Source organism: Corvus cornix, chromosome 20, assembly GCF_000738735.6.
Source record: "Corvus cornix cornix isolate S_Up_H32 chromosome 20, ASM73873v5, whole genome shotgun sequence".
NCBI classification, from domain to species: domain Eukaryota; kingdom Metazoa; phylum Chordata; class Aves; order Passeriformes; family Corvidae; genus Corvus; species Corvus cornix.
In genome coordinates, this window is record NC_046349.1 from 14,789,094 (window position 1) to 14,816,983 (window position 27,890).

General features: G+C 37.2%; 1 long non-coding RNA gene across 2 annotated transcripts in view; it reads right to left on the reverse strand.

Annotated features, from left to right (window-relative positions):
- LOC120411050 overlaps positions 1-27,890 on the reverse strand; it is a 47,759-nt gene that overhangs the window by 19,256 nt on the left and 613 nt on the right. For both annotated transcript variants that reach the window (XR_005603445.1, XR_005603444.1), the window contains exons 2-3: positions 26,479-26,552; positions 25,248-25,388 (exon numbers count right to left, since the gene is read on the reverse strand). This is a non-coding gene — a long non-coding RNA (uncharacterized LOC120411050). The remainder of the gene's footprint in view (positions 1-25,247; positions 25,389-26,478; positions 26,553-27,890) is intronic.

Genomic DNA, 27,890 nt, shown 5'->3' on the forward strand with positions numbered 1-27,890 from the left:
TGGCTGCTGCTTCACTGCTCTCCTCTGAGCTCTACAAAGCACTCAAGGACACTGACCTGCTTTTCATGTCTTCAGATACAGCCAAGCAATTCCTTAACAGTATTTCTATGCTGTATGAGCTAATCCTGTGTAAAGATTTTAGGTACCTTTGAGCAAGAAATCCTGCACAGCAGAAGTCACATAATCGTATTAGTGCAGCTCTCCGTGGGGGCTAAATAGCCTTGTTAGGAAGGGCTTTGCTGAGCAGGGCTTCTCAAGCCAAGCTTGGTAGCTCCCTGGTGGTAATTCAGATACCTGCTCTGTGCTGTGCAGACACCCCTTTGTTCTCCTTTACCTAAGACCTGGATCACCCTCAGCTTCGTTCCTGCTTTCTTTCCCTAGCCTGACTGGTTTAGGTATGTGGCTGCTGTCAAGATTACAAAATCATATTAGCTCCTTCATTTTAGTGGGAAGAACTGCTAATGGAGCTTTTTTTGCCCCTTTCATCACTGAAGTTTAGTCTGCTATCAAAGGCAGCATATTTCTGGTGATTACAGATTTATTATAAAGGTATTGGTGAAACACTCTAGGCTGGTTTCCTGCTTGTTTGTGCCCAGGAGTACACCATATCCTGGAAATATGCTGCCGAGATTAAGCCTGAATTATCTGCAGGGAATGAAAAAGGACAATCCAACACACTCAGTAATGAACCCTGCAGATCCTATGTAAAGGGACTGTGCCCCTCCAGGTTCTCCGTGTGAAAGCTGACTAAGCAGCTCCTGCGGGAAGACTGATTTTCTTCTAAAACTGCTATAAAATAAAATGGTTGTTTCAAATCCAGCAATGCACCACAGGTGCAATTTAACTTACAAAATCCCAGCTCTCTTCATAGACATCTACAAATCTTTGCCCTTTAGATCAGTACTAGGCATCCCAGTTTGCTAAGCTCTCCTAATTTAATGACACACATTTATTTGGAAATCCTGTAGCAGGACAGCTTCAAAAGCATTATTTTGGCATTATTACACTGCGAGAAATTATGGTGGTTAGGAGTCTTCCAGCCTAATTAGATTCCATTTTGCTCAGTCATCCTAAAATGAAACTTTTCTTTTCAAAGGATTTTGTGAACAGTCTGCTAGCGAAAGAGAATTTGTAGTATTTATGAGGCAACAGTGCAAGTGGAATTTAATAGCCAAGTGCCAGCAGGGAACTGTCTAATCTTTATCAAATTCTGATTAGCACCTAAGGACTTCTGGTGAGATAATGAGGCCCAGACTGGCTTCTATCCAGTTTTTGACATTGGCACCAATGAACATCTAGTAATTGCTAGAGGAATACATACAATAACTGAACTTCAACTAATTAGTGGAGATTTAACCAAGTCATTGAAGCTTATGTCTTCGCAATTCACCAAAATATCAAAAATCAGGTAATCACCAGAGACACTTAATGTACACCTTACTTTATCCTGCGTAAATAAATTAAGAGATGAATTTCCAGAACTGGTGACTCCTCAAAAACTTAGCATTGGAATGTATTACAGTAACTACCGTTAGTCCAGACCTAGGAACTAAAAATGGTTCCATGCCAAACTGAACAAAGTCCTGCACATCTAAACTGACTTCAGGTCCTCCTAACAGGATCTGCGTCTGTGACCTTAATTATCAGGTCTTGAAAGTTCAAGTGGCCAAACCAAAATCATTGGATTATGAGAACTTTAGTATCTAGATAATTTTTTTTCTATCTTCACTAAGGTGGCCACCGCACAAAAACCTAAGAGCTTAAGTTGGACATTCCCTCACACAGCCAAGCACAGAATTTTATGTATTTCTAGAATGAAGACCCCAATTTTTTAAAGCTTTTTTATCTGAATGGTCATTTGTCTTCTGGCTCCCCTTCATCTTCCATCAGAACCTCTGAAGCTCTGAAGGTATCCAGAAACCTTAATTTGCAGTATCTATCAGTGCATGTTCTTGTCACAGCATTAGAGTCCTTCAGCATGATAAAGTCCAACAGTGCACTGAAGAAAGTTTATCCTCCTTTTCCCATTGTACCACAAACCTTACATATTCTGTTAAGTGACAAGAGGGATACTATCACTAATTAGAATCTGTTAAACAAGTGACAATAAAAGAGCCAATAATTTGTGGATGCCAGTGGGTAGTACTGATAAAAGAAAGAATAAGACTACTGTCAAAGACTTCTGTATGGAGCTTCTGTATGGAATTATTTGATAAAATGAAATTTGTAATTAATGAAGGAAATATTATATGTTCCATCCAGCTAAAAAAAAAACCCTTTCAAAATTCATGTAATTGTTATTTTGGCTTGGAAAGGGGAAGCTGCGCAGATGATCAATTTATATAACATTTCAAATCTACTGTATTATTTAATAAATATATACATATATAATGGATGACTACTAACAGCAATTACATCAAATGGGTGAGAGCAGCAATTACTTCAGATACAATGGCAAAATCCACAAAACTGAAATGACGCAACTAAGAAATCTCTTGCTATTACTCTCTTCAAGACACAAAATTCAGGTTGTTTTGACCCAATTCAAGATTGCAAAATACCTCAGTGTATAAAAAGACAGTCATAAGGAGGGAGATGGAGAGGAAACACAGAAGATACAAGAGATCTGCAACATTATCATGAGATTACCAATGGTACGGAATGACAGCACTACTCTGTGAGCACAGTCCATATGGAAGTGTTCAGTTTCTTACTTGCAAAGTCCTTTGAAGAATAAACTGCATTAAATCCTCTCTGGAATGATGACAATGAAAACTACTAAAAGTTTGTTAATGCCTGAAGACTTTTCTTATTTGTCTTTTCTTTTGCTTATCTACCACTAATCCAGAAAAAGAGACGTGGGAATCTGACTTGTTATCTGAGTTATGCGCAAGACAAGTGAATAATTTTGTGCTTTTTAGCATCAGAGTTTTCTGGAAAATTTTCTCTAAAATCTTTTAGAAGTTTTGAATGTTCAACAAAATCAGTACTGATGGCATGATCCCCTATGGCATCTCCTGTAAAGACACTTTCAAGGTCTGCTGCCTTGAACTACTTCATATTAAAAAAAGAAAAAAGATTTATATGTATCCATAACCAGAAATGAAATTTCAATGTGGTGATGACCTTCCGCATAGTTCAGAAAATGAGCTTTGCATGTGTATCTATGTATTGTAGCCTGCAGCTAAACTAATTTTTCTAATCATTTTATTTCCCATAAGGACTACAGCGACCAGCAACAGGTTCTTGACCTTCTTCCAGCTGCAAGATAGTGCATACCAGGAGATCTATGTGAGCTGTGCTGCTGCTCTGGACCCTGTAGGAGGACTAAACACCAGGGAGCTCTGTGCTCTCCTAACTCTGTAATGAATGGGGGATTTGTTGTGTTCTCACAAGAAGGGTGTATTTGCCAGTGATGGTAACCTCTTGCCTCTGGGGTTTCTCCTAATTGGAGCATTTTAAAAGTACAGTAGCTACAGTGTTTGCATATAAGGGCTGGGGCATGAAAACCTACAAGAAAGGAAGATTTTTATCATTTTTATTTTCAATAGCCATATCTCTCATTAAGAGAAACACCCCAAATCACAACACAACACAACACCAAACATAGTTCTATACAAACACAGGCAGTGTCTTGTTTTGCCCCAACAGAGGTATCAGTGCAATAGAGCACTTGCCAGTTCTGCTGCAGAGTGCTGCTTTGGCACTCCTCAAATTGAATAGAAGGAGTCAATTATTACGGTCAGAGATAATTATTTCCTTGGGTTACTTTGGCCCTGCTCTTTAAATGCAGATCCCCTGAAAAATTTTTCACTATTGGAGGGTTCAGACAAAATCTATGCTAGTTCTTTCCTCTTTATAATTGAGAATTAGACTTCAAGTGGGTATGAATACTTACTTGCAACGTAGGACATCTTCTGCTATCTCCTTTAATTTATCAAGCCAGCATTAGGATGGAAATAGAGACAGTAGGTAGCAAAAAGTTCAGAGTAATGGGTAGCTTCATGTGGTTCCTGGTTTTTTTTGACTTTCATGATCAGTGAGAAACACTTCTGGTGCAGAGGGATATGCATATAAGCCACAGTTTTACAGACTTTTGTCTTCTTACAATAGCAAAAAGCCAGAATGTATATTAAGTATGTCAAGAACGTGGATGCCCCATTACTGAATACCATTCCTATTCACACCCTGCTGGATATTTGCTTAACAAGTCAGAGCCGACAGGTTGAAAAGCTGCTGCAATGTAGCTAGTGGGTGTTCTGAAAGTAATGTCAGGGATGTAAAATAAGGCTATCAGAAGTATTCATTTAAAGGACTTCCAAAATAAATTGAATTTCATTTTGTGTAACAATGCTTAAAACCTATACTGTGAATTTGAAGGGCCTAAGGGCACAGGAAAAAATATAAATCTTTTACACTTCTAAGAAAGCTTCTCTAATTTAAGTCCAGGATTTCAGTCAGAAATAAGAATTCTCATCTCTTCAGTTCCATTCTACTGGCACTTGGGATTTCACTTAAGTCCCTTCTCTGTTGTTTTGATTTAGATTCCTTTTCCAATAGAACCTTGGCAAATCCCTTCCTCTTATGCCTAGTGCTGAGATCTAAGTGGCCTTGTTTCTTTTCCCCTACAAAGCAAATTAGAGGCATCTGAAACAAATTATAGAATACAAAGAAGGATTCTTTTCTGGATAAAACTTTCTCCGTTTCTTCTCCATAAATGAGCTCTTGAACAAATTAAGAAGTTGCATCTGACTTCTCAGAGGACGTAAAAAAGAAAAGGTAATTGTCTAGTAAAATAATCCACACATGGGAAGGTCAAGAGAGACAAAAAGCATACTCCATACTAGAATGATCTGTGCATGCAAAGTCATGTAAAGTAGCCCCCAGTCATTCAATCACTGCAGTCTTATTTTTATTTGGCTTTGCTTAATAAAAAAGTTCATTATATTGCTAAATTGCATGATGAGTCAACCTACAATGAAATATACTACTTGGCACCTAATTTGGGCATCAGAAGTTGTTGGTCACAAGCCACAGTCTGAATGTGCTTTATTCTCAAAGCAAGTGACAGCTGTTGCTCAAGTGAACCATACTTTTGGTGTATTCCTTTACCGGTTATCAAGACAACTTAGAACAGACATGACAAGAATGGTTTTCATCAGCAGTGTAACTTGTGTTACTAAGGTAGGAGAATGCTGGAAATACATTTTCAAGAAAAGCACTTTTTAGACATTTGCTGTTGGCTTTGTATTCTTACAAAGCAGGTGGTGAATGGCAAAAATAGAAGAAAAAACCTGTACACAGTGAACAGCAATTCTGTTGTAATCATATAAGGCCATAAAACCTCCTTGAGAAATTTGGAATGCTTGTGTCATACACTTTTATTGGTAATAGGATTTGGGTACTGCTGGAGATTGTATTTCAGAGTAGATATTTAGTATTCAGTAGTTTGTCTAGTCTGGAAATTTCTGTATTCTATGATCCTATTGACCCAAGACACAGAAGGATTTCAGTGGTTCAAAGACAAAATCAAGGGAATCTTGGAAGACATAAAATGTAATGGAAATTAAAGGAAATTACTGGAAGAGGTGGAGTTAAACAATTGTGGGGCTTCCTAGGTTAATAATTTCCCATTCATATTTTATTACTTTAAAAAAATATACGTTTGCTGTCCACTTCACAAAGAAGGTAAAATCTTAAACTACTAGTTCTAGCCCATTTTAACTTTAAAGGACTGGATTGCTGTTTCTGATTTTTTTTTTTTTTTTAAATATTAACACATTCATCTGCTTTTCTTCAGTTTTCCAGCAACCTCCAGTAACAGAAATTATATTAAAATCTCATCAACATTATTTTAATATATTTTCCTATTTTTACTTAATCTTTTTCATCAAAATTGACAGACTGTCAGAACAATGGATGTCTGCTGCATTTTCTGTTCCTGCTTGCAGTTGTGTACCAGTATGTTATCTCATGACTATGTATTGGCAGCTATTTTCCTGCTCCTGCATATTATTGTGACAAGTGCAGAAAAAGAGCATCAACAACATTCCACTTCCTTGGCACCTGAAAAATACTGAACAGAAATTGAATAAAATGAACACAGACTACTAATGCTTGGCTATCATATCACCAAATTCTCATCATCCTCTAAGGACTATATAGACTCATTTCCCATAACCTGTATGTTCTACCTGTTATAGTGGGATGGGATAAACGGTTTTTTCAAATCAGAACAAAAATTTACTGTGCACTGCACAGCATTTAGGCTGCACTTATTAATATCCAGGTGTTCTTATTATGTTCTTTCAAAGGAATAATATATTTCAGGAAGGGCAAGATAAGTTAAGAAGGATTTACCAAAATACTCCAAAACATAGCTTTGAACTTTTCATAACTACTTCCTTAATGTTCACTTTCACTATTAGGAATCTTCTCATTCACTGAATAGTTTCTAAGAAATCAAACTGTTTTGAGCCTTGTCTAGATGAAGGAAAGAGCACTTGGGGGACAAGAAAGTGAATATGTGTCTTTATTCTTCAAAGGGAGTAAATAAGTGCCTTGCTCACGTCTGAATACGCCTGCCATAAAGTATCCCCTTGAAAGATTATTATAGCTGATATAATCAAAAAGCTGTCATTTAAAGAATGGTTTCTCGTATGCCAATGCAGGACTTACACAAAATTAGATGTCTTAATTCACTCTCTGGTTCAAATTTTTACATTCAACTGGTTTTCATTTTAATCTCACCATATCATTAAAACATGAAACTTCATATAAACAAATGAAATATGGTCCTCCCTGCAGATGTCCTCATATTAGTTGTATACAGCAGAGCTTCAGCTTGGTAGGTGCTTTAATGTTTATTCTGTAAACATGTACATTTGATATACTCTATCCCCTTGGCTTGTTTGAGCTACCAAGGAGGTCTGGGCAAAAGCCGCTATGATTCCTCAGGGCCAAAACTCAAATGTCAAGATAAACTTCTTATATTATGGATGCTTACTAGACAGCTCAATTTCTGGCTTCTCATCCTTCCAAATTTTCCCTGCCTTTAAAAATTATTTTGATATTTTTGAAAGCATTGGGTTATATTAATTTACTATAATTGAACATAGAAATAGACTATTAATTCATACCGACTAACTGGACTCTGCCCATCTATTTACATGAATAAATGTCCAATAAGCACCTAAAATTATAGCAACTATGCTTGAATATTGGGCACTCAATTCCACTCAGCCAGGATTCTGAAGTGATCGAATCCAAGGCTTTGGATTGTAAATGTATCTGAAATCTTTTTTGCCTTGTTTTATTGTAATTGACAAACCATTTTTGCTTTGTTTTTAATGTGCACCCATAATACAAAGGCCTGATACACATTATACTTGAGATAGGTAAGTTACATGATAAAGGAAGTTCATTTTTCTTACGCTGTTAATGTAAAGACTAGTAATATACTGCTATTTCAAATAAACTGCTGTGTTCCCTGAATCTTTGACCATATATCCTTTGCACAGAGGATTATTTATTATTTCCATTGTACTACTTGTATATATAGCTTCTTACAATTACTGATTAAATGACAGGAGAGGGACTTCAGTCAATCATGGCCAAGAAGAGAAACATTATTTTCTGACCTCTGCTGATAGCTTTATTAGCATCAGGCAGAATTAATTCCTAGGTAACATCATTGATTCCAATGGCACTACTACAGCAGTGAATTATGTACTCACATCCTGGTTATTTTCACAGTTACCACAACAAGTTTAACGCATCTATGTCACAACGATGGACAGTCCAATTTTTAGGGTGTCCTACTTATGGAATGGAAGAACCTAATTTCACTTCACTTTGTACTGAATTACCACAGTCAACCCCTTCAGACCTAAGCCTCAATCTCAGTGTGCTAAAAGGCCCCACTTCATTTCTGCATCCAGTGCATCCACTGCAGGAATTTCCATCAGATGAGCCAAGGGCACTGCTAGCTGGCCGTTGTCCTGCCACAGGGCAGAGCTGGCTGCAAATCAGGCCGAGTCGCTCACATTGTAGATGAATGAATGTGTTAACAGTGGGCTCTTGGATTTGATGAGGTGTACATTTACCAATTTTTATATTCAGCTGCTTTCTCTGCAGAGCTCTAAGACAAAGCCCCAAAAACACCTATCAGTCTGACTAACAGATGGAAAAGAAACCTGGTTTGAAAATCCCATGGGAATCATTTGTGAATTATTTCTTTAGGAAGGTTGGTGGTTACAGCAGCTACAAGACACACACTTCCTTATTTGCATCTAAGCTCCAAAGAGATTTATGCTCCAGAGAAGCTCATGTTTCGTGATTCCACCAGTGATCAGTGTTTTCTGGAAAGCTGGAAGTGATGGCTAGAGGCTTTTCCAGAGATCTGCAAACCGAGGTATAAGGGCAACAGTATTTGTAGATTTGAGCCTTGGCTTTATTTTAAAAATTTACCACAGATGTTCTTACTTTCTCATCCTCAAATAAGAAAAAATCTCCAGAAATTATTAAATAACAAAGATATCTAGGAGGCAAGATTTGCTGTCTCCTTGGTCTGAAGAACAAAGGTCTCTTCCTTTTATGAAGTCTAACACCTGTTAAGTTAGGCTACTTCAGGTTAATTGCTACTTAATCGGAAATATTTTACCTACTGTATTTGACTTGCTGATGAATTGCTTATGGCAAATTTAGCAATCTGGATTTAGGTCAGTGAGAGCAAAAGTGCCCACTCATACTGGCACCTTTTAGAATACAGAGCATTAAAACTAGTTCTGTCAGGGTTTTCCATCTAAAGCTGTATTGTCCATCAAGCTCTTTCAGCACAAGACATCAGCATCTTTTCTTGAAAAGTGAAGTACATCAGAATCTTTCTTACTGCACTTGATTAATGTAAATGATTTTCCTGCAGCAATCAGACTCTGCTTGCCAGGATCATCATTATACAGTAACAGAGATTAGTGAGGTACTTAATCAAAACCAGCAGTGATTGATACTCCATCAGTTTTGGTCTTCAATCAGAGAAGTTTTCATCCAATCATCAGCTATTAAAGAATTTCATCTGATTTTTTTTTTATTACTGGAATATATTTATTTATTTATAAAAGCTATAGACTTCTTGTGACATTACCCAGATATATGATTGTTTTTTCAACATTCTGTAGCAGGGGAAAACTAACCTGTGTCAACAATTGTTTATACAGGATGGTTTGTTCAGCTGGCTGGGACTCGGACAGAATTTTTCAGCTCAGATGTAGAGCACTAGTAGAATTTAGCAATGATCAAAACTAATTTTCATTTTAGAGCTCTTTGGAAGCCAGCTGTAAATGAGTTGGTGGTCTCAGTCTCATTTCTAGAAAGCAGCAAAGTTTCCAATAAATTTGTCACTTTTCATTTTTCCTTATGATGGCTAACCTAGAATACAGAATTGAGAAACTAAGTCAAATAACTGATGTTTCTTTCAGAAGGTATGGATAATTTGTAACACAGTGTGAATGAGCCAGCTCCTGGACATAATTTCCTCTCAATTTTCTCTGCACATTAGCAACTCATCTAATCACTACAAAATGGAAGACTTGTTTCACAATGTGTATCGTGAAGCTATGTAAGTCCCAAACAATTCTTCAAAAGTTTTAAGACTTTCCCAGCTTTAATAAATTACAGTATAAACAAAGCCTAAATTTGGTTGTCAGGTGTGTAGAGCTACTTAGAACAAAGAACTTAATGCTCAATTTTGATAAATACAGAGGTGCAAAAATAGCTGGTGGTAATCCTGCAGTTGAGGTAGATCCCCTTACAGGCAGAAAGGTAAATAAAATCAAAATAATGAAGTTGTGAAATACCACTTCCCCCAAAGAGTCATACTGGCCTGGAATGGTAAGACAAAACACATCAACTAAATAGCTGCTAGTGTAAAAGGTACTAAAAAGACAGGATACAGACTGAATCAAATTCATTCACAGAATCTGGAAAAATATTCTTGTTTCATGTTCTTGAATTGTGTATTTTTTGACATGAATGAAATATGTGAAATTAACCCAGTGGTACACATACTCATGGAATCTCCAAGCAACACTGATACTTATGATCACATGTACTTTTCACAAGTGAAAACATATGGGCCGTTTAGAACCTTTAGCCAGAATAACCAATCCCTAAAACATATACTTTTTTATACATGATTGGTGTAATTGCATAATAGTGGATTATGACAACCAAGTGTGACTTTGCAGTACATTATATTTGTATCTCTTCCCTCCTTCTAGTTCCTTAACAGATACAATTAATGCAGTTGATTCTGTGTCATTCCTTCTCATCTCATTTGCTATTTCTGAACAAGTGGGATTCCCAGCTGACCAGAAGAAAGGCCAGGTGTCTTCATTAGATTCTACTTGCTTATTTGTGGAGTTCTTAAAACTGTGTGTCCAAGTCCTAATTCTAAAGGAAATTTCAGAGGCAGCAAGTATTGAGGTTCAAGTGTTCACATACTAGTCTTCCTTCCTCGAGGGAGAGAGAACACTGGTGTGGAGAAGGATCGTACATCAGTTCTGCTACAGTTCCTACACTTGACCTACGTTTTTACTTATGCCACTGGTATAAGTCATCCCCTCTAAATATTTAAATAAACATACAGCCAGTCTATCATATTGTTCTCCTTCTTTTCCATTTAAATGATTCCAGTCTTGGATAAGATGTAACCCTCGAATAACACAGGATCATACCTTTAGATCAGGTGCTGCACAATGTATCTAAACCCATTACAGAAATGAAGAACTGAACCAGTCTGTAAATGTGCTATGCCTTTGGGCTGTAAGGAAGAACTGAAAGGACAGGAGAGCAATATACACAAATCTCAATTATTCTGCACTTACTTCAAAGCTTTTTAGCTTTAAATAGGAATAATACATGACAACTTTGGGTAAAAGTGGGTTATCATCCATCTCAGTTATACCTAAGAGGTAACACAACATCTGACCATCATTTATTACAAATGAGGGTGGCTAAAGGGAAATTTAATCCAGATAAGGTCAGGACAGGTTTTTCTCCTTCGGCAAAGGAAATTCCCTGTTGAATTTTCAAGTGGCCTAACCACCAGCAGATCACACAGGTCTAGCCTGAGTCACAGCAATAAGGTCTGGGAGAGGAGTAGACCAGATGATGTTCCTGCCCAAGCTCATTAACCACAAAAAGCATATTAAAGCCATTGATGATTATATCAGTGGGAATTAGAAGTGCAACAGCTCAAACAAGTCAGGCCACCAGATGGCAGATCATTAATAGTTTAAAGTCTCATTTGGAGGCTGGTCATTATTTCAAATTCCAAATTTTTATGAATGTTAAAAGCTACAGCTTCAATTAATAAAACAACGCTTGCTTTAAAGAAGAATGGACAAAACCCCTTGGATTTCTGATATAAATCTAAATTTAAAAAATCCTGCTGACTGCAATTTTTCAGTGCAAAATCTATTAAACACATACAGCTGTACAACTACCTGTAGCTGCTGTTCATTAGCTGACATTTGACCGTGCTGCAACCATAATCAGTTAGGGAAGAGACTGAGAAACAAGACCTAATGAAAAAGCTTTGTTAAGACTTCGCAGGGAAAAATTAGGCTAAGAAACATCCAGTGAAGCTATGTATAATATTTGGTAAAGAGTGGGTAAGAACTAAGGCTCTTACATTTCTTTACACCTTACTGTTTTGTTACTGTCAGGAGGACATTTAGCATATGCTAGCGGGGATAGGTTCCTTTAATGGGGCAATAGCAACAGATGGAGGCCAGGGTACCAGTTCGTATCTGTCAAACAGATTAGTAGCTTTCTTTTCTTTCAATAGTGTAGCGTGAGAACAAGCTTATCTAAAAAAAACTCTTCCCCATGGCAGCAAAGGAAAGTAGAGTACACGGCATAGCCTGTCATTAGTACTAGATGACCAAATGGGCCTTGGAGCTTCTAATCAAATATCATCTCCCAACAGTGAGGAAGTTTCTATCACCCTTGAAGGTGACACAGATACACCATTAAGTGGTTAAATAGAGGTTGGGGTTTTTTTTCTTGAGATACAACTGTGGGGGTTTTCTTATTCCTACAGTTTCGTTCCTTTTCTTGAATTCCATTTTACTGGGATGTTGAAAGAAGGAATGAATCATCTGAATCTAGGAGAGCTGTGGGTGTCATGTATTTGTAACCACAATACACCATGCTCACACGTGGAGCAATCATATTTATTTAGGTATTAAAGCAAGAGGATTTTCATCAGCCTTCACCAGAGCTGATGTTCTAGGCTGTGCTTTGGAAGTCAGATTTTGGGAAAAATTCTTGTAATGGTGCATGAGAACAGTGGTGATGGCTTTGCTCAAAAGCTCAAAATAAAAAGACCATTAGCAGCCTTTGACTGACACAGAATATTTTTTTTTACAGAAAGCTTTTAAAACTTCACTTATGTAAGTTGATCATAGCCAGTCTCAGATAATGAATATACACATAGAGTTAAGACTTTTTGTGAGCAGACGAGTTCTTATAGAGATGCAATATTTGTTATATGTACCATATTAGCTACCACCAGATTAGCCCTTGCGATGACATATTTCAAACAGATAGTCCAGGAAAAGCATGTAATAAATCGATGAAATGCAATGAAAAAATTCATTTTTTTGCTAGATTTTCCTTTGTACTTTAATATGATTTATTTACTGGGCTTGGCTGAATGTTAGAATATGTTTTTTAAGCGCTGATGTATGCAATCTGCAGCTCTGGACACAAGGCTTCCAAGACTTGCTTTCCCACTCCATATGAGCACCAGGACTGAAATAGCAGCAGTGGATTTACAAAATCCTGATATTCCAGGCAACGAAGTAAGTCTTTTCCTTGCTCCTCAGGGAAATGCAGGGGGATTAAAAGGAAGATAATTGACCATGTTCTTACTAGGCTGGCAAGCATGAATCTCTGGAATGGGATCAGATCTTGGTTGTCAAAGTTTCAGTGAACCTGTACAATACTCCAAAGCTACGCAGCTGTGTCTAGGAAGAATAGTGCAATATGAAACGGTTTCTCAAAACAAAAAACCCAAACTTTAAAATCAGGGTCCAATGTAAATCCAACACGTTTCTGTTGGGTGGTACATGGGAGATAAAACTGGCCCTGTTACATTAACAGTTAGTGGATTGGTCATTTTAAAACAGCTATCACAATCTGAAATGAAGCATGGTCCATTGCTAGTCAATCCTAAAATAGTTAATACTGTGCAATTCATGCAAAATTAGAATCTTGATTTGGCTAATGCATTCAGTTACATCATTATCACCCATTACAGAATGGAAATTGTTTTTAAAAAAAGCAATCTAGCATCACACAAATCTAAACTGATTATTACACAGGATTTCAGTCATACCCACTCATTTCTAGCTAGATACAGAGGAGCAAACAGCTTCCATGCCCTCAACAGTGTTTTGAAATCGACAAGAACATTGAAGCAGCTTGTTAGCATAGTGATATAACATATTCATTATATGCCAGCTGAAGTATTGCAAAGTTTGGATCTGTTGTCTTGAAGATAGATTGATTCTACATAGGATTCATTACAATTCTAGCCTGCATTGTCCCTGCTTTCAAGCTAAGTAAAGAGCTATTTCCCCAGCAACTACAGAACGATTCATTTCCGTTCTTTCACAATACACATCATCATTACCTCAGTGCCAAAACAACCTTCTGATGGAAAGCCCTTCTAAATGATAAATTGTACATTCAAGAAGTGTAGTTTAGAAAACTACTACATTCCAAAACTGTTCTCTCTTGTATTCCTAACCTGTATGTGTCAATTGGAACTGAGGAGTTCCAATTTTAGTAACTATTTTACTACTGGGTATATGTGTCTGTTATGCAAATACTTTCAATAACAGCACACAGATAACTCGTACATTCAGCTGCAACCAACTAATCAGGTATGTTTGCATTCCCTATTTATGTCCACCCACAGTCACGGGGAATGTACATACAACTTAAAATCATACTTTTCTGCGTGTATTTGCCAATTTTTTTAAAAGTAACCAAAATTGTTCAATGTATCATAATCAAAAAACTTGCCCAAACATATGTATAGCCATACTTAAAACTAGCACAAGCATTTCTGAATACCAATTACTGCAATCAAACATTTATGCAGCTGCACACGCAATTGAGGCTGTAGAAGTGCTGAATACCATCCTCTGATTAAACTGTGCTCTTTCAGATTTCATGAATACACATACACCCCAAGATGAATTACCAAAATCTAATTAAAAATTTATAAATCCCCTGCTATTTAAGGCTTTCTATAGAGTCTACAAATGCTGATAAAATAGAGGTTCATCAACATTTTCATTAGGGATTATATTATTCAAATGTCTAAAAGTAAGTAAACCCCTAAAAAGTACTTAAGTTATTTATTTGAATCTTTATTAGTCTCTAATGTAAGAACACCATTCCACACATTTGGTTCCCCTGAAAGCCTGGCAGTCTTTTGAGGAAAGTAATAAAAGATAGTAATACCTAGCTCTTACAGAGTGTTTTCACTCATAGATCTTACAGTTCTTTACAAAAGAACTAAGTCTCTTTATAGTCTTTAGTTTCACCAAGTGAGAATCCAATCTATGCATGTGTATCCACAATTTGTATGTAAAAGAGGTGCATTAGCCATGCAAATTATTATTATTATCTTAGAGATAGCTCAGTTTAAACATGATTTGAGAATTTATTTTACACTCAACATGTACAGCCACCCCAAAGCCAAGGATTAAGCCAGGAGTAGGAAGTATCTGTGCAGAATCTTTTCCTTCATCTGCTACTCCCAAAGCCACAGAGTAAAACCAGAACAAAAATCAAGCAAATCAATTACATGCACAAATTTTCATTTACAAGGCACTGTTTCAGGTTTTTTCACCTGTTGGTACTTTTCAAATACTGCGATTCGCTTTATTTTTTCAGCTAGTGAGTACTTAAACTATCACCATTCATGCTAGCAAAGTAATAGAAATTAACTTTTTCACCTACAAATCCCATCCCCTCAAAAGATAAGTATTACTGATATAAGTAGGATTGCCTAAAAATACAGTGGAAGAGAAATATGTATGAAAGTGGTAAAGAACACAGTCTGATGAACGATCACAAGATTTCAAGTGTGCCCAACACAGGAGCTGAGATTTTCACACATATGGAAATAAGAGAGAAAAATGTTTTCCTGGTGATATCACCTCCAATCCTCACATGGAAATGAACATAGAAATTACACTTTTCTATGGATGATTTTGCTTGGAGTAGGAGGAGTGTTTTAGGGTAAATAGCAAACCATAGTTTGCCTATCTTTCAGTAAATGCATGAGAGCGTATTTCCATTGGACACATAATATATCCTAAACAACAGAACAACGAGGAATGTGTCTTGTTTTTTCAACTCAAATATTTTCACAGGCAAGAAGAAAGTACAGAAGAAGAGTAATTTACAATAGCCTGGAAGCTGTTCATTTGAAAGGCGAAGAAGAAAAATGTGTCTGAAATGCAGTGGATCATCATCTAAAGTGGAAAAAATAGGCAACACACATTGATTTTCTCTTTGGAATCCTTGCAAGCCAAAGGTTTACCAGATTAATTAGCAACCATGTTAACTAAGGAGCCAGGTCACAGCATCATCATGATGGAAGACTTTTCAAATCCTTTTTAAATTTATGACCTTGTTGTTTTTGGTCCATACTTCTCAAGCAGACTGGAATCTAGCAGATTTCAGATCTCATGGCATTTTACTCTGGTTCAATCCAATTCAGTTGATTTTGCACTGATTTCAGAGATATTTGACACTCAGAAAGATGCCTTAAGAATAAGCAAGTTCCTACAACCTTCATTAAAGACCTGAAAAGAAGAAAACTGAGACTAAGTCTTTCCTAAGGGGTAAGAACCATCTCTGCTCATTTTTCTTCACTTTAGGTCCCTTATTTTGGTTTGTGCTTACCAGTTATCACATGGATTCCAGCACACAGCATTTAACATCAATCACAGCACATCCTGCCCCTCGTGGTACAGACAACAAGGGAATGGGAAGAAACACTGCCTACATGCTGAGCACCAGGGAAATGTGGCATGGAACTGGAAGCAATGTGGAGGGATATGAGTTGCTGCACTAGAGTAAGTAGTGATGCAGTGTCATTATGAACTAGGCCTCATTAATTCCAATGCTGATAAAAAAATTGTTTTGCTGTCATTTTTAACCATAACATAGACATTACTGCAAAAAACCCCAAGAATATTGAACAGTACATTAATAGAGTATTCAAAATGCATTGCTATCAATGCAAAATTTTCATATAATCCATCTTATTCACAGCAGCCACCTATCCTGTCTGAAGAGAGCATGCAAAGTGCTTTAAAAGAAGTAGGCTTTTGTCCTATTCTGCCTCGAAAAAGAAGTTTGAAAGAATTTGATTAACCTGGGAGACGCAGCCTAATTCCATCCAGTCCAGATGGAATTGTCTGAGGCTTTTCCTCATATGGAAGTATTTTTAATTAAAAGAAAACCAACTCATTTGTTCCCCATCTTACTAGTTTGAATTCTTCTTTAATTAAGGATTAATGCATGAAAAGATTAAATAAATTATATTCAAATGAAGATGTATTAACCAACAGAATTAATGTTCTCATTGTCTGGGGGTAGAAGAGTGGGAAGAACCCTCTGATACATAAAATTTAAACCTGGCACCAGGTTTAAACCTGGCACCTGGCATCTATGCATGCTTGTGGGCATTTCATTAAAAATATCACTGGAGGGCTGCTGAATAACTTCTAACTTAAACAAGTAAACTCAAATGGTGACATGGGCTTCTCTAGATCTCTCATTAGTAGAACCTCAGAGTGTCCAGGCACAACAGACTCAGCATTAATGTCAGTTGCAAAGTAATGCTCATAGTATTCAGAGATACACGAGTCAAGCCATGTACCAGAAGACTACTAAGAAGTTAATTTTGTGGAAGGTACTTAATCTGGAATTGAAACACAACTACGTTGTCAGGCTGCCAATGAGAAAGTGTACCTAATGAAAAAGAGAAAGAATACAAGGACAAGAGTGCAGTAATAGCAATACAGGTGTTCAAATAGATGTGGGCTTCAATGCCCCACCTAAAAATCTGATCTCTCTTGGCTTCAATTTCTGAACTTAGTGCTCCCAAGATAAATAATTTTCAGATGACAGTAAGTCCATGTAGGACAGGAATATATCCAGCCTTTAATAAGGAAGCTCAAAGCATTCACTGGGAGGGACAAGGTAAAGGAACAGTACTGCCACAAGTGGTTGGCTCTCCTGGAGAAATACAGCATAGTGTGGTTACTCTTCCTAAGCAGGGGCAGGGGACGATAGCAATGACAGAACTGGCTGGCTACTTTAAAAACACCTAACAGTGTCCCTGTTCCCACCCAAGGAAGGTCTGGGTTACCATGAGAATCAGTCAGTCCCATCTTCTTCAGTACAAGAAAACACTGTCAGGCTGAGAAAAAGTACAGTACATCAGATCAGCGACATGTAATGAGCTGAGAAAATTCTGAAAGCAAAATAAAAGCAAAAGCATCCCCAAGAATGCTTCAGGAAAGTTAATGGATTGACAAAAAGAATAAATTTGAGACTTGTAATCAAGGTACAGATGGTTGAAAAGGTTCTATCTTAAACAAAGATTGTATTGCCTGACCCAGACATTAAGAAGTTCTGCAACAAGTTTCTGTACAATGGAGAGGTGCCTTCTATTGGTTTCCTCTTTTCATTTGACCCTTTGTAAGAGCCATTCAGGGCCTGTCATTGAATGTAAAATGCAATTCTAAGCACAAAGCTTTGACTAAATGAGCAGATGGTGACCTTATCCCTGATTGTTAGTTCACCAGGCCTTATGCATCCGGCTTTCACATTAAAATTCAATCAAGATGACCATACAGATGTAGAACAAAGTGGTTTCAAACTGCCACAAAGCAAACAAGCAATGTGTCTAAACTGGGCAGGTTTGAACGGCTGAAAACAAAATAGCTTGTGGCTTGTTCTTAATAAGCTTGTTCAAATGTCAGAACTAAAGAAAAATTCTCTCTAGCTGTTATATATATATATATAACAGTAGCAATATCACATTCTCAGTTTATACAAACATACATTTCTTCTTATTCACTCTGGCATTCTTCAAATAATTGTTATTAAGCTTTGTATTGATTATTACGTCCTGCAAATCCTGAAGACAACAAAATTTTCCATCTTTAGCTTTTAAGAATTAATCTTTTGACAAAATAATCAAAACAAATTTAAAAGAGAAAAACAGCTACCTGGCCATAAGGTCCACTAGCTAGGGCAGATACAAGGTGAGCTGGCAAGAGCACTACACACCTTATGAGATCAGGTCAGTCTGAGCACAGAGAAGTGCAGTCACTCTACAACAGAGTTCACAAAAACGTACAATTCTTGGATGGTACGGCGCTACATTACACCTCTGCAAAATCTTCATCTTCCACAAGAAACAAGTTCATGTCCTCCATCCTGTTTATCAGAACATACACACACATCCATACACATATTTCCCACTTGGGAGTCCCAAGAGAGGAGCAGATGGAATCCAGATCTGCTTCCTTGCCGAACACCGGAGACAGACAAGTAGGTATTTCTGGCAGAAGCACTGCATGGTGTACAAATAACCATCACCAAGTACCTTCACATTCTGATCATAGACAGGCTAGCAATGCAAAAAAATCTTGGAAAAGTGGATAAATTATTAAGAGAAGCAATGGAAATGAAACAGATGATAGCTATATATGACACATAGGCCAAACTGATGGTACAAAAGAGCCCCATAAATCAGCCAACATACTTTAAAAATGTCACGCTTTTGCAAAAAAGTGCAACCATAGTTCTGGTTTTCCTAAAGGCTAACTACCTACAAGACAGGTAAAATAATTATTCCGGGCTCTTTAGCGCTGCTAAGACCTCAGCTGGAATGTAATATCAGCTCCATCCAAAAAAAAATCAAGAAACACAAGAAAAATATGGAGAGAAGGGAGAGGAGAACAAGAATGACCAGAACGAAGACCTACTACAAAAAACTGAAAATAATTTTCTTCAGTCTTAGGAGACCAAAGGGAAATGTGGTAACAGCTTTTAAATCTGTGGAGGGAATGGATGGGCCTATTCTAACAGCAAGCAAAGTGAAACAAGTGGACAGGTCACGAAGTGGACAACGGGATGGTTGTTAAGTACTGGCCAAGCAAACATATTGCAAAGCATAATTATTCCAGTTTGGAACTCAGGGAATGTTCTGATGGTCTCTCAGTGTACCTTCTGGCCCTATTTGTCTAGGAAACCACAACTAGAGAGTCACTGGGTCAGTTTACTTTCAATTAATATCTCATGAACCCACCACAATGTTACTTAAAATGAAGAGTTTGGGGTTTTTTCCTCCCCTCCCTCTAGGTTTTTTTTATGCTTGGTTAACCTAGTTTTTGAACCAGTGTTAAGTACATGGCTTAAAGAGCTGGGCTTTTAATTTCTCTTTTCTTTAATTCAAATGTTATACTTGCACAATCCCTACCATGGACACCAATAAACTCTATGTGAACCGCTTTACCAGTATGACAAACCATCTCTCCACTGGAGAACAGCTATTGAAATGTCAAGTAACATGATACCCATCCTGCTGCATCAGCACCATGTGCCGATTTGATGTAATAATCTGTGTGTGTAAACAACTCGGTCTTTGGAAAGCATGAGAGTCCCAAGAAGGTACGTGTGACCTTTGAACAGGAGAAGGCTTTTATGGTTTCATCCAGAGCCACATAACATTGCCCAGAGAATTCCAAACCATCCTCTCTTAACTCAGCCAATGAATCAGAGTGTTTCACATCACAGCTGCCGCACATATAGTTCGCACACATTCTTTTTTTTGGTATTTTGAAATACCACCCGTACAGAGATTAAATGTGAGAACTGCACACAGCAAAAAAAAAATATCCAATAGCCACAAACTACTCTCCAGACCTCTGGATGTAAACTGAATACTTCCACAGACAACACGCATGTGGTGACCACAGCTGAAGATCTGATTCACAATACTTGAGCTAAAATGGCTCAAATAGGCTTATAATTATGTTTCATGATTTAGAGAGATCTTAATACGTGAAAATCTTTCATGCCTGCTCTGATAGGTAGCTGAAGTTTTTCATAAACAAATACATTTCATTTATTTATGATAAGTGCAATAGGTCAAATACAGAGATTCAATACCCATAAAACGGGGAAATACTCTTGAGTCTAGAAATTTTAAGGTAAGATAGATTTTTTGAACTGTCCTTCTATTAAATGCTGCCTTGGAGAAGTCTAAGAAGGGATAATCATTAACCCCAAATAAATCGACCATGGTATGATGTACATCATATAATATAATGTGATAGTATTGAAATTCTGAAGACACAAAAGACCAAATATTTAAATTTTAAGATTTTCCACTTAAAAGGTAGCCTGTAAACCTGAGAAGTCCACTAAACAATGAGAAAAAGGATTAAGACTGCCAGTGCTCTCAGTGACCTGATTTACATGTGAAAAGCTCAAATTCTAGTTAATTACACTGCAGACAAAACCCTGAATATCCGGGGTATGGATATGCATTTCTCAGTAGAAAATTCTACCTTCTTTCTCTATTTTGTTAAAAGATACTTCATCTCACTGGTATTCACGGATCTGCAGAAAACATCCAGCTAAAATATACCAATAAAAATGTAACAAATATTGATACAAAAATTTCTTTGGTATGAGTGTTTTATTAATTTCAAGGTTGTTTAGCTAAATATCCTGCTTATCTCTCCCTCTGCTGGATGCTCCTGTGAGTCCCCTAAGCTTCCTACCTTTAATTCATAATTTACATAGAAATAAATAGAAATTCATGAAACCTACTCACATTTAAAAAAAAAAAAAAAAAAATCCTCACTCATGCATTCCTTCCTTTAAACTTCTTTTCATCTCCTTCTTCCATATCTATTATCACTCAGGTTACAAACAAAAGAATTAAGCTATAACTGAGATCGCATTCCCATACTCCACATCAGTAAAACTCCCTCCTGTCACAGCCTCCAGAAGGATTGTGATTTTCAGTGAGTTCTCTGGCACTATTCACTAGGAGGTTCAAAAGGATCTTCTTTCTTCTCCTCCATATCATATTACACTAGACACATGTACACAACCTTTTAAAGTGCTTTCTAAAAGCATATTGGAATATTAAATTTTACAGCTCTAGATTTGTAGGAGCTTGTATGTATTTTGTGGAAGAACCTGGCAAAAGAAGGATAGATGTTGATCCTCTTCCTTTGGTTATTAATTTCCCCCACAGCATTTTTTCCTACTTTGTTCCAAACAGGTTTGATTTTGGATTTTGCTTTCAAGGGGTGTTCAAGTGGACTCTAAGTATAGAAGACCACATGAATTAAAGTGAACAAAATTTACTTGTTCACAGGCTAAAAAAAAGTGAAACTGCTCCTGTATTCAAGACAAATCCACAACAAACCTCAGCTGAATTTAATAGCTCTGTAAAAAATAACGGAACTCAAATAATATTCACTACTATGTTTCCTAAAATTACATATGCATATTCAATTTGTTCTTCTGGACTTCTACTGTGACACAGAACTGCATAATTCAATTTCCCCTACAAATCCATCTATTGACAGGGAAAGTTCAGTTCAGCAACTGCTACTTAGATATTCACAACCAGAGTCTTCCAACCTTTTCAAAAACACATGCATAAATTGAGATTCCTAAAAGGATACCAGGGATTCTCATGGGCATGCGGAGTGTTCCCTGATTTCAGCAGGCTTTTCTAAGTACTTAGAACATTTAATATACAATTTCACACAGGGACTCAAGATCCTCTGTTGGAAATGATACAACATTCCCAGTTAATTTTTAATTAGTTTTAATTAGTTGTATGCAGGGCCCACTTTTGGCCAGCATGAGTTAAGTTTCTTCACAGACATTTATTGTTACTTTGATCATGAAATCATCCAAATCTTAAGTTTGCTAAAACTAACCCTGACAAGCTTCAATAAACAAAACCAAAGGGATTTGAAGATTGGGCATCTGGGATTTTAAATTTATGGCCCTTCAAGGACATTGGAGTAACCAGCAGATACAGAGGAGATTAAGGCCTGGAAAGCTTCCCCCATCTGAGGAAGAGACAAGGACTAAAGAATGTGGACCAGATCAGCATGAAGAGTGAGAAATCAATAACCAGCAGGGGCCAGAACCCTAACTAATGAAGAGAGTTATGCAATAGAACCAATGAACATTCATTTCTCTGTTTGCTAAAAATGTATAGATAAGTGAAAAGGTTTTGTTTTGGGGTCTGTGTGGAGGCCACAACTTTGCCAGTTACACACACACACACCCCCCTCTTGGCCAAGAATAAAGTACTGTCTTACTTCCTAACACTAAAAAGGCAGAGTCTTATTTAGCCCAAATATTTCAGAGGATTTTGGTAACACCTCCATATACCAAAACATCCAAATTTGCCTATTCTCCCAATTTAACAGCTATTTGCCTATTCTCCCAACTTAACAGCTTTCCCTAGGTCAAAGTTGACTGAAACTCTCATTCAAATTTATTAATACAAAGCAAGGAGTTTGATGTTTTACATAGTTCTGTTCCATCCTGCTGCAGGATGATAGGACACGTGAATATATATGCTTACCCATAACTTATATATGTACCCTCAACCCACATCTGAAGAGGAAGGACTTCTGGTACTGCAAATTATTTTAAGTGCTTTTTAACCTTTCCTGGTATTGACATAATTTCCTTTGGGAGTGGAACAGACCCTGTCATAAGTTACAGCTTCTATTCAGCACAGTAGATCTCATCTAGTCTGGCAGAGATTCTTCTCTGGCAATTAATTTCATGTTTTATTCATCCCAGAATTCTTTAAAGCTCCAAATCAAAATGCCACTTTGTGCATTGCTAACCACATTATGAGCACCCAGTATTACAAATAAAGGTGCTTTCTGCATAGCAATCAGATTGCCTCTTTTCAGAGAAAATGAATCTAGCTCTGTATTTATCTCACTAATTGCACTCACAGCATTACAAATTATCACCCGACTCCCATTTACATTATTGAAAACTCAATCCCTGTAAGTTACTAAACCAAAAGTGAGCCAGACATTTCCTCCTGAGACCCACACACACTGAGAAAACACATTGTCTGAACTGTTGATATATATGAAGTAGATTTATCAGGAAAAAAGTTTAGATACCATAATTGATAAGAGAATAATCACCTGAGAGCATGTGTGTGCCGCATATGCACTGCTTAGGAGAAAAGAGGACAGCTGACCCAGCAGATTGCTGAATTTATGTCCCTCCGATAATTAAAAAAGTGAAGAGCCAGCATCTTACCTGAGTTCAGTTAAATTCAAGAGATAATGTAACATCCAAATGGAAAGCAGTGAGTGCTTTCACAGCTTCCCCCCCAGATGCCCTCAAGGCTCAAGTAAGTTTACAGGTAAGGTTAGTCAGTTTTCATTGTTCCACTGCACGACTGAAAACCAAAAATCTTCCATAAAGAACTACATAAATATGTGTCCCAACTAGATGGAAAATTGCATTGCACAAAGAGTTACAATTCAGGGGCCAGAATCTGGTGTTCTTATTTAGGCCCAGCTCTCACTGATGTCAATGTGTTCTTTTGCTTGAAGCTGTACTGGGTAAAACCAGAGAGACTGAACCCCCAGTTGAAATGCTGGACTTCAGAAAGTAGTGGGGGTCAAGGTGGCAACTGACTGTATAAAAACCAACGGGCAAGCTACAGTAGAAAAGAAAGTAATTTTTCTATACGGCAGAAGCTGCTGTATGAGACCACTAATTTAGAGGTAAATATTCTCACTGCAGTTTGATTCTTGTATGAACTACTGAATTTTTGTGATCATTAATCTAACAAATTCCAGGTTTTCCTTTTCAGAAATTTTTAGGAAATTCTCATAAATAATGAATGATAGACTGTACCATGTAAATATGATTCAGTCTATCTTTAGGAAAATGATCTAAACTTATCACCAGCTGAAGGAAGATGTTCCCCTTCTTTCCTTAACAATGTTCATGTATATTTCATAGATATAACATATATATCAGGTTAAGACTGTATTCAAAAAGCACAAAATGCCAACAAAAAAGGTTTTTCACTTTACATTTCCTTCTATTGCCCTACTTCATTTTATTTATAGTATTTATTTGACAGCCTGATGGCCAAATGCCTATATTTGTTAATTACACTCCTCATTTATCCTGAGCAACATAGGGTTTTTTTCTGGTAATGTGAGGAGGAGATATATACACTATGGTCCATAAAAGCACCTCAGTTTACTACTGCCATCATACAGGTAAATATGTACCTTAGCAGGGATCCCATTTTGTCTGCTCAGATGATGGTGTCCACCTAGAGGCCCCTCTTGTCTGTATTATCTGGTGCTGCGCTAAGAGGGGAGGGTGGAAAATGTCAAATTTCTGTCTTTTTTCAGGAATTTCCACCACCTCCACTTTTGCTGAACTTTGCTTCAGATGAGGTCACTTCTTTTGGGCAGGTTTCCTCTCAACAATGCCATTAGCAAACAAAGACAGATTTACAGTAAAACATTTACTGTAATGCTACGTGTTGTCTCATCTGATTGGTTTACAAAATATGAGGAAAAAATCTTTAACAAGTATCACTAACAATGTCAGTGAAAGTTAAACCGTCCTAAACAAGTCTGCTAGAGAGTAGAAAAGAGGCATACAGCCTTTCCTGTTCATCCACCTCATCATATTTGTCATTTCAATGTATACTTTAATAAAGATACCAAAAGGCATGTTCAGTGACCATCTTTTACTTGCAAAAGGAAAAATTTAATACTGCAGCAAATCCCTGGCTCTAAAGCTTATTTTCACATATTACAGGTAAGACATAGCTGAATCAGAAGAGCTACAGTTTTTATTATTCCTCAACTATTTCCATTTGGAATTATACAGAACAGAGACATGTGCTTCCTCTTATTATTTTAGTATCATTTGCTTCCTCATGCTTTTACAGCCTCACATACAGGCCCATGACTGTCCCTTTCACCTGCCAAATGCAGACCAGAAATCCCTCAAATCCATCTGTGCAATGACAAATCCCTCATCAGGTTCAGCTAGTAATATATCAGATTTAATAACAATTTAGAAATTATTCTTACTGTAACTTCCTCATGAATCTTGCTTATCATCTTCTCCCATCACAAAGAGAGAATAATACAGGATTCAAGATCTGACATGCAAATAAAGTGAATTTTGGTGGGAGAGTCTGGTATCTTCTATTCTGAGATGTAAACTTTGTCCTAAAAAAGAAATCACCTTGTAGGCTTACATTACAGTTTCACTATGACAAATAACATGTATAATACAATGGGTGCAGTAGAAGTAAACAACAGATATTATGCTGTTACTAAAATACAAAACTCGCTTGTATCAGCATAACAAAGCTCATGAGAAGTAAGAGAGGAAAGCCAGATGTGGGGAGAAATGCACACATTACTACTATCCCACCTCCTGGGCCTGCTGCTGCTGTATGCTTTGTCTTCCCAGTCACTCATCCAGCAAAATTTTATTTCCTCTGTGCCTCTCCCACCAAGCTTCCACTTCCACTCCCTGGTACAATATATGGTACCAGAAGCTTATGTCACAGTCCTTTGGGTAGACAGTCTTCTATTCTCAGAGGCTAAACAGAAAAACACTAAGCAGTCACTAACAGCAGTGATGTCCATTCCTTTGACTGCAGCAGGAATCACGGGATAGATCATATTTGAATAAACCATATTCAGTAGATTTATAATCCTGGCGATCTACTAGACTGCCAAGTACTGCTGGGTGAGTGAAATATCAAACTGCGTAAGGTTTCACTTGACATCACATATGTAATGTGATGACTTATTTTCCTCTCTCAAGGTAAGATCTCTTCTTCCTTTCACAGTTAAGTTCCAGCTAGCTTAAAAAACTGGATCACTTTATAAGGATATATTCACCCTGTGTCACTTGAAAACAAATCATGGTCTCCAGAGAAGGAGCAGAAAAGGAAAAGGATTTCTCCCTTCCTTTCCCAGTCACTATGAGCCTCAAACAGTTTTCATGTGTCATATGGCCAAACTGCAGTTGCTTGGAGAAACACAGGGGTTTGTAAAGGTCCATGAAAATAGACATGTGTAAAGGGATGAAAATATGATAGAAAAATATTTTATAGTTAATGTCTATGAAAACCTAGTCAATGGTCTTCCAAACAAGGAATGGAAGGAACATCATATGGTTTAATAACATTTGCTCACCGAATAAATTGAAGTTACTGCTGTGTTGGAGATGAGGAATGAAGTAGTTGTAGAGAATTACCTCTTTACTTAAAACATTCATACAAGTTACAGTATTTTGAACCCTTACCAAAATCCTTGTGGAACTACAAGCAGCCATCAGGGCATTCCAGAATCTTCACTGAATGATCAAAGAATCCCCTGCTGAAAATGCAAGGGAGAAAAATGGTCTGTAGACAATTCTGTCTCACTTGCTGCAAATATTCTGTCTGCAATTCTCCTTCTCTGGAAGGCAAAGTAGGAGGAATCTTCCCCCTGATGTTAGTGTGAATTTAGCTTGTGTGTTTGTGTCTCCATGGAGACAATGTAAACACATCTGTTTTCTTTTTGCGCTTCTGATGGAAGCATTCCACACAGAATTCATCGTTGCAGAGAACAAAAACATTATCTTGAGGCAGAAATAGAGATAATTCCTCACACAATGAAAAAGGAAACCTGGTTTAGTTCATTTCCATCAATGATCAGTGTCACCAGAAGAGCAGAGCAGTGGAGTTTACAGTCATATCTTAAAGCTCAGGGTTTGCATATCTTGATACTTGAATAATAAAATAATGCTAAGAAAACAGTTGATGTTAAACTCATGTTACAAGGGTAGAAAAAGAAATATAAATGCAGAATACTCAAAGCCATCAGGAGAAATGCAATATTCTACACTTCTGAAATGTCAGTATGACATTATAATGCTGCCAGATCTGTTATACATTGTTGCCCTTCGTGCAGTCTCTAAATCTTAGTAATTCCCAAGACCTGGAAACAAAGCTACCTTATCTGTAACTTTATTTTACATTTCCCCTAACATCTATGCACTGCCAGTTAACGAAAGAAGAAAACACATTGCACTGCAGTGGTGTCAGTTATTCGTTCCTTTTGTTAAAGATGTTTCAAGAACTGGCGAAAGAAAACAAGTTTAAGCAGGGTTCATTGTTTCAATAGCTGAATGTCCATTCAGCGCCTGAAGCATGTTAAGCAGTCATAAGAATGTCCCATGCTCCTTGTTAATCCACTAATGTAATGGAACAAACCACTTGCAAGCATCACTGCCTGCAAAAGGGGAAAATATTAAATAAAGATTTCCTACCAGAATTTTAGTGGTTTTCACAAAATCAAATCATTAATCTTAGAAAATCCACATTTATCACAACACGCAACCTTCAATATGCATTCCTAATATTCCAGCATCTTATCAATCATTCTTGCTTGTGAAATCTTTAGCCTGCAAAATGAAATAGGCCCATGATTTTTGGTTGTGGCCATGAGCCCAGAAATAAGTTCTTTCTGTGAAGTACCCTCTCTTAAATAGAAGCAATTACTCTTTGCCACACAAAATCCTCACAACAGTAAAGAAACAGAAACAATGTTTTAAAGATATACTGGAAATTTCAAATACCAAAACTTTTTGTTATGGACTAGTAAAGTACTAATAGTTTCCCTGGTGAGTCCTATCATCTTAGGAGCCCCTGGCTCTTCTCTGTAAAACTTCCA